Genomic DNA, 8,479 nt, shown 5'->3' on the forward strand with positions numbered 1-8,479 from the left:
AAAGGGATGCAGAAGTTCCATTTTCAGCTGCACTTTTAACACCTTCATACCAGTTTTAATCTTTAAAAGGATTTACAGATCTTAACAATCATTGAAGTTAATGTGCTATCACCATACTTATGATTAAGTACACATTTAAGTACCCCTAGATCTGAATGTTTTGGCTCAGTCCCATCTTTCATCTTTAAGCTAATTGGTTTCTAAGCATCTTAAAATCTTAAATATTGAATGGAACAAGCCGTCTGGGTAGACCACAAGTTTCTAAAACATGGGTGCAGGGATTATAGTCCAACCTAGGGCCTTGTACACTTCTGTCCGACAGAGACCAAGCGGCCATACCAGCCATTCTCTGTTTCCAAGGCAAGAGGATCAAAATTGCATGAAATATGAATTCCTTTATTGCAAGGTGGCTAATACCATTAATTTAGGTAAGTCCTGCTACACTGTGATACAGCAGGTGCATCTCAGTTGAAACTATAGCAAGAGGGTGGAGTGCTACAAGAGCCTAATAAATAGAGTAAGAGAAATTAGAAACGGCATTTGCAGTTTCTGAAGGAATTTCCTGGAGGAGGCAACTAACAAGGATCTGATGGGAATTTGCAGGAATTACCTAAAGGAAGTTGAGAGAGCAGCAGAATGGGGATTGCTTGTATACTTTTCAGAACTGGGGAGTCAGGGTTAGAGAAAGCTAATGTTACAGAGGCTCGTCTGAGGGGCTGACAATGGAAAAACTGAGGTGGTACCTCTGTAAATAGCTCAGTCATAACTTAGTTCTGTGCTGAGCAGGGTCGTGCACTTCTACAACCCTGCACTAGGAATAGCAGAAAAAAGTTATGAACAATTTGGAGGCTACCTGGCTTAATGGTCCACTGTGGTGGTCACTGCCCTTGATAGGCAAATATTTAGAGGAAAAATCATAGAGTGGAAAATCATAAACTGAAATTTATGTGGGTTAAAATCCAGTATTGTTGTTTGTATAAGGCAGTCCTTTGCTTAAGTGGCACTATGATTATCAGCTAACTACATACAATAACTTAGAGTTTGGATACCAAAATATGGCTTTTTTCAAGGAAGCTGCATCAGATCAGCTAGAAGAAAGAACTGAGGTATGTGGTCAGGTTATTTTACTGTATAATAAAAAAAATGTCATGTTCTGAACTTAGGAAATGCCTGCTACAAAAATATGTGAGTACATCTTTTATGTCTCAGTTCCAAGTGTGGTCAGTGATCTCTATCAGTCAGCAAAGGAAGATGTTTTCTGTCAGATGTGAGATTTGCATCTGATGCTTAGTGAAGATTGCTGTAGGCAAAAAAATAATGTCCTCCAGAAGACTTTAAGGGTAGGCAAATTCTGAACCTCTGCATTTCTGCTACCAATTCAGATTCTGTAAGCAAACAATTTTAGCCTGTAAGTAATTGGAGCAGGAGAGCTCCAGGCTTAGGTGTCTTTTTAATTCTTGGGGTCAGGTTATATATCCTTATGAACTGCAGTACACTTAATGTCATACTGACTTCCCATGCTAGCTACATTTCCCCTTTCTGATATTGTTAGGAACTCAAGAAGCTTCTTTATTTCAGCTTTGCCTTAAAAGTCCAGTTTAACCTGGCTATCCTGTCTCCCTCTCTCTGCACAGTAATTACATTACAGGATCTCTAACAAGTGTTTACTTTTTTAAAAGTGAAATGTATTAAACATATTCCAGCAACTTGAAAGATTTTTCCCCATCTCTAAGTATTTTTTAATTTGCAAGGGCTTCACATTATCTCACTCTATTTGCAGCAACTTTCATTGCTGCCAGATACATGTGGTTCAAAGATTTATTTACAGGGAAGATTTATTTAGAAAACCAATATACTTATACTTAATAATCTTCAGGTTTAGACCCCTAATTGTGGCTCGTGGACTCCATTATTCCTTCAGAGGAGGAATCTAATGTAGTTACACTTGCTTCAGTTCAGATGCAACCAGACTAGTCAGTAAATATCTAGGACTTTATCAGCAAAGCCGGCAGCTGTTTATTTGGAAACACTCGCATCCATTTGAAAAAGGAAGCAACTTGTGGTACCGTAGGTGCTCCCCAACAACCCTTAACTGTGCAGTAGCAAAGTGATTTAAATGAGCCCTTCCTGTAATTACCCTTAAGTCATCAGTCAGCACATTGCAATTGGTGATAACCTGCAACAAAAGACACTTGCATCCACAATGCCATCAGCTTACATACCCATTTCTTCCAGCTATGCTTACAGACTCCACAGCAAGATTGCTTTGAATGCCATCACTGAACTGTTTGCAAAAGCAGTGGGGTCCTGCTTCTTTGTGTGCTGAGACTACAGTGTTAGGGGGAGCCCTTGAAGTGCTGGAGCTGTGAGAGCTTCTTGCAACCCAGTTACATAGCAGAACAGTAGTCACTCCAGTCCCTATTTGGAGAGCCTCCCCTCCCTTTTTCCTTAGTCTCTTGAACATCCCTTTGCACGGCACTGTTTCACCTTGCTGCTGAGTTTCTGTCACAGAGATACAATCAAGTTCCTCTGAAGTTTTTCTCACCTCCTGTTTTTGGCAGTAGAAAATAGGGTACTATCTCCACCCAGCCACTGCCACTCCACAGGACTACGCTGCAGTCACTGACATATGTGCCACAGCTGGGTTGGAGCCAGAAAGTGCAGAGGGATCAGGAGGGTGAGGCACCCCCCAACTTCACTCTGGTACTGCCCTTGCCCTTAGGCAGTACCTAGGGCTCATCCTGCTTGCCCAGCCATCCCCATGCTAGTGGTGATAAATAAGAGGAAGAACTTACTCTGTTGTAAATATATTAAGATGATGCTTGCAAGATGTTATCAGACTGATTTTATGTCTGGAGTTCATGAGCAGATCTAGGATTTTGAAAAGTGGGGTTCACGTGGTGTTGTATCACATATAATTCAACATGCAATTTTCTCCAGTTAAAAAGAAACCAGAAGATTTACTAATATGTTAAGAGCCTAGTGCTGTATTATTCAATTTAAGATCAAAGAAAAAACAAATAACTTTATTGGAATGTGTACTAATTTGCTAGCATATGTATTAAGTTTAGAAGCACAAGCTGGGCACAAATAGTCCAAATAAATAGTTTTATTAGTCCTGTAGTCATTATAGTAAATATAGATCTCAGTCAGATTTGTAAAACAAAATCTAGCTTTCTTGAGCATCTTGACAGTGTATCCAACACTTCACTGTCTGTCATTTCCACCCTGGGTTAATGTTCACCTGAGCTAATAGTACTACAACTGAGTTAAGGTTTTTAGGGAAAACAAAAAACACATTTCACCATATTTCTAGAAAGGCTTTTTAAATGCACTTTGAAAAACAGACATTGGCCTGAAATCCTCACTTCTTAAAATCTTTGTTGAGAGGGAGGGGAAGAGGGAAGGAAGGGGGAGAGAGGGAAAGTATTTCAGATGTCCCTAACAGCATATTTCCTTTCATTCATTTGTTCATAGATTTTATAGATTTCATAAACATTAGGGCTGGAAGGGACCTTGTGAGATCGAGTCTAGCCTCCTGCCCCAGGGGCAGGAAGTCAGCTGGGGGCAGATCACCTCAGCAAGATAAGCATCCTAGCATTTCTTAAAGGTATCCAGAGTAGGTGCTTGCACCACTTCTGGGGGGGTCTATTCCAGACTCTGGAGACTTGAACAGTAAAGAAGTTTTTCTTTATGTCCAGTCTAAAATGGTCTTCCAGCAGTTTGTGACCATTAGACCTTGTCTTCTCTTGGGGTACTGTGCTGAACAGACGTTCTTCCAGTTCCTATTGCACACTCCTTATATACATATAGGCTGCCACCAAGTCACCCCTGAGCCTTTGCTTCTCCAGGCTGAAGAGTCTCACGCCTTTCATCCTCTCCTCATAAGGCCTGTTTTCTTGTCCTCTAATCATGTGTGTGGCTCTCCTCTGGACTCTTTCAAGTTTCTTCACATCCTTTCTAAAGTGTGGAGCCCAGAGTTGGATGCCATACTCCAGCTGCAGCCTCACCAAGGCTGAGTAAAGTGGGAGGATGACTTCTTGGGACTTGCTTGAGATGCATTGGTAGATGCAAGCCAGAGTTTTATTTGCTTTGCCAGTTGCAGCATCGCATTGGTAGCTTATGTTCATTTTGTGGTCAATCATGACGCCCAAGTCTTTTTCAGTTGTGGTGCTAGTGAGTGTAGTACTGCCAAGCCTGTAAGTATGATGTGGGTTTTTTCTTACAAGGTGGAACACTTTGCATTTCTCCGTGTTGAATGTCATCAGGTTTTGATCCACCCACCTTGCGAGCCTGTCTAGGTCAGCCTGAATCACCAGCCTATCCTCTAGAGTGACCATGCTTCCTTATAATTTGGTGTCGTCCACAAACTTAGCCAGTCTGCTTCTGACACCCAAATCTAGATCATTTATGAATATAGGTTTCCCTTAATTTATGTGGTACATGCATTCCCGGAGAATGGCGCATAAATCGAATTTGCATAAAGTGAACCCACTTTATAGTGTAACAAATAGGGCTATGTTCCCATAGTGGTGAGGGAGGGAGTGAGGCTGGGACTAGGAAGGGGCTGGGAGGAGGAGCACAGCCCGCCGGCAGCTCCTGGGGCTGCAGCAGGCAGCAAAGCAGTGGGAACTGAGTGGGCATGGGGCAGGGTGGGGAGGGCACAGCTCTTGCTGCTACATGCACCCCAGGAGGGCTGTGAGCTTGCGGGCAGCACTGGTCTCTTCCCGGGGAGACGCGGGCCCCCAGATCTGCGCGCAGGATGACAGCAGGCTGCCGCTACCAACCGGGGACAGTAGCAGCACTGGGCTCTCCCTGGTGCTCAGTGGCCAGGTTGGGGGGCTACAGTGAATTTTGGGGTGGTAGCAGCTCCCCTCCCAGCACTGCCACCATCCCACCTGGAGTGCTGGGGTGAGTGGAGACAAGCGGAGCCCCTATCGCACAAGAGTGAAATTACCTTGAATATAAGTAATTTTGGGTAGGAAAAGGTTGATCACATAAGAGCGAATTTGCATATATGGAACCCACATAAATCGAGGGAAACCTGTATATTAAAGAGTAGTGGTCCGAGTAATGAGCCCTGGGGGACACCACTGGTCACCATCTGCCATGCTGACTTGGTTCCATCGACTATCACTCTCTGGGTCTGACCATGGGGTGAGTTCCTCAGCCGTCGAACTGTAATGTTGTCGAGTCCGCAGTTCCCCAATTTGACCAAGAGGACATCATGGGAGACCAAGTCAAAGACTTTTTTGAAATCTAAATATATAACATCAACCCCCTTGCCTTTGTCCAGGTGATGTGTCATCTGGTCATAGAAGGAAATGAGGTTGATCAGGCAAGACCTACCCACAATGAAGCCAGGTTGGCTCTCTCTCAGATGTTGCCTGTTGTTAATGGTTTCTTTGATGATTTTTTCCAAGATCTTTCAGGGATTGAGGTCAAACTGATTGGCCTATATTTACCTGGATCTTCCTTCTTTCCTTTCTTGAAGATAAGCACCACATTGGCACTCTTCTAATCTTTAGAAACCTCTCCTGAGTGCCACAGGTTCTCAAATGTCCTCGCCATTGGTTGTGCTATGTCAGCCAACTCTTAGCATTCTTGGTGCATTTCATCCGGGCTAGCTAACTTGTGGCTGTCCAGCCACTCAAGCTGTTCCCTCACAAGATCTTCACCAATTATAAGTGTACTAGCCAATTGCCCATCAAGAATGATGAAGGGAGGGGGTGCAGGCAAGGACAGAGGCCTGCGTCCGGCTCCCCCTTCCCCCCCACCTTTGGGGCCAGACCCGATCCCCCTTGTCCCCCGCTCTGCCACAGGGCTGGGCCCACCCTGCCCCCACCACCCTCCTTGCTGCTGTTTTGGGGCTGGGCCAGGGTGGGTCCCATGTACCCCCGCATACTCTCAGCTGCTGCTGTGGGGCTGAGCTGGGCCCAGTGCCCGTCCTGCCCCGCACAGCAGTTTCAGGGCTGGGCCAGGCCTGAAGCACCTTCACCACCCTCCCTGTTGCCGTTTTGGGGTTGAATGCACCCCTTCACCCTCCCTGCCACCATTGTGAGGCTGGGCAGGGCCCGGCACGCCCCCCGACCCTCCCCACTGCCATTGTGGGGCCAGGCCTGCTTCCCCCCCCATGTCCACCTCGCCTATGTCCATCTGCCTCCCCTTCCTATGAATGACATGGTGGGGTGTGGCCGGAGCACCCCCACCCCCATCACGCTGCCACTGCCTCCACCTCCACCTCCACCTCCTTCATGAAGCAGAGCCGGGGGGGAGGGGCGATGCCAACACAGCTGGCCTTGGCCCTCCCCTTCCCCTGTCCCTGCTGTCATGGCAGTGTTCTGCTGCGGTACCACCACCACTTGCAATCCGAACACTCTTGGAGCACTCTGATTGGCTGCTGAGACAGTCAGTCAGAGTGCGAATAAAGCATTACAGACAGACAAACAGACTAGGGCTTTCATAACATTAGAATGATCGCCCTTACCCTGGCAGTCCTGCATCCTGTCAGCCAGGGTGATCCCCTTGGGCTGGCGGAAAACTGACACAAAGTGATTGTTGAAGAGATTGGTTTTTTCCTGGATGTCAGCTGCCCCATTTGGTTCAGCAAGGGTCCAATATGCTCTTGGGTTTTTTTTCTGGCTTCCCATATATTTGAAAAATGACTTTTTATTGTCCCTGATTCCCATAGCCAGTCTGAGTTTGGTTTCAGACCTTGGCTTTTCTGGTCTGCTCCCTACAGGTGTGGGCCAGTGCTGCATAATCCTTCTTAGTGGTAGTTCCCAATTTCCAAGCCTTATAAGCTTCTCTTTTCAGTTTCAGGAGGTCCATGAGTTCCCTGTTGAGCCAAGGGGGTCTCCTAGCCCTTTTGCTACCTTTCCTACATGCCAGAATGGACTTCCCTTGGGCTTTTAGGATCATGTCCTTAAGGAGTGACCACTCATCATGGGCTCCCTCTCTGTCAGATCACGGTCTCTCAGGGCCTCAACGACTAACCTCCTGAGCTTATGAAAGTTAGCTTTCCTAAAGTTGAGGAAGATCTGTGTTGCTGACTGATTTGCTAGCTTCACAATGGATAGAGAAAGTGATCAACTTGTTACTCAAACTGTACACGTTTGTCTTGACATGTTTGTTTATAGCAAGGCTAATACATAGTCTGTATTCTTTTCTATAATTATGCATCTTTAAGAGCTGTTCTTTTTGTGAGTTTTACTTAGGGATGCAGTGCAAAGGCAGTTGTTTTCTCCTTGTTCTTTGCAGAGAGACGTGTGTGTTTATCTTTTTGGTAGCCTAGGAGAAGGAGGGAAATGAGATTTAATGATCCTTAATGCTCACATATCTGAACAGCAAAGGAGTTTAGCATGAAAGAGTTTTCCAGTTTTGGCCATCATTGACTGATTGAATGAACTGTTCTCCTTCCCCCAAAACCCTTCTTCCTCCAAAAAAAAAATCCACAGTCTTCAGCAAATTGCTCTTCATCTTATATTTTATCCTCTTCAGATTTTCTAATGCAGGACTTCTTGTCTGTACCACACCTGTTGTGTGACCTGGGGAGCCTGGGGCTGAGCATGCCCTACCTAAGCCTGTTCCACACTTGTTTGCAGCACCCATTCTTGGGCTTGCCAGAAACTGAGGTCTTGGGAACAGAAACCAAGAAACAAGCCTAGAGCAGCCTCACTAGTGCACTTTTGACTCCCAGGTGAGTTGGCAGACTCAGGTGGGTAAAGTTTGCTCAGCAACATGCTTGTCAGACCACACTGCTGATATAGTATAGACAAGTCCTTAGCATTCCACTTTAGTGCCTGTAAAATGGGGCTAATGACACTTCATGTCTCCATCCCTTTTTCAGTCCTGTCTAACCAAAGGTGTAGCAGGGAAGCTCTGTGCCCTGGGCAGTGATGATGTATTTCTGTGCAGTCTCCTTCTCCTCCCTCTCCTCCCTAAAGAGAGAGCCCAGGGTTGCTGGCCTGGTCACTCACCTCTACTGTTTCTACCTGAAGATGAAGACCTTCATGGCAAGGACTGTCTCTCACTGTGGATGTACAGTACTTAGCTCTGTCGGATCCTGATGTCCAAAAACTCCCACAATAAAAATGATTATTAAGAGGGAGGAAAAAAAACAGACTTAAATGACTGCAAATAGCCAAATACCTCTAGAGTTACTGGTGTTTACTACTTTCCTATGAAGGAAAAAGGAAATGTACTTTTAGCTTATCAGAGTAACAGAAGGCTGAGCAAAGATCATTTAGGGTGAGTAAGCAGTGATTTTTTTTCTTGCTCTTTTATAAAAACCAACATATTTAGCTTGATTTTTAAAGCTCCATTTGGGTTAAATTTCTGAGACCAAAGTTTTCATCTTATTGTTGACCTGTACAGTCATTCCTTGAGACGGTATCTTGAAAAACCTGCAGCATTACAGCAGGTTTGGGAATTGTTTTTTTTGCAAGGACTGATTTTGGCATATGCTACCGAGATGGGG

At 45.2% G+C, this 8,479-nt stretch overlaps 1 protein-coding gene across 1 annotated transcript in view; it reads left to right on the top strand.

Annotated features, from left to right (window-relative positions):
* Positions 1-8,479, top strand: part of DAPK2 (death associated protein kinase 2) — a 55,765-nt gene that overhangs the window by 441 nt on the left and 46,845 nt on the right. The window lies entirely within an intron of this gene.

This window comes from Crocodylus porosus, unplaced genomic scaffold (assembly GCF_001723895.1).
Source record: "Crocodylus porosus isolate Cpor-Errol unplaced genomic scaffold, CroPor_comp1, whole genome shotgun sequence".
In the NCBI taxonomy this organism is placed as follows: domain Eukaryota; kingdom Metazoa; phylum Chordata; order Crocodylia; family Crocodylidae; genus Crocodylus; species Crocodylus porosus.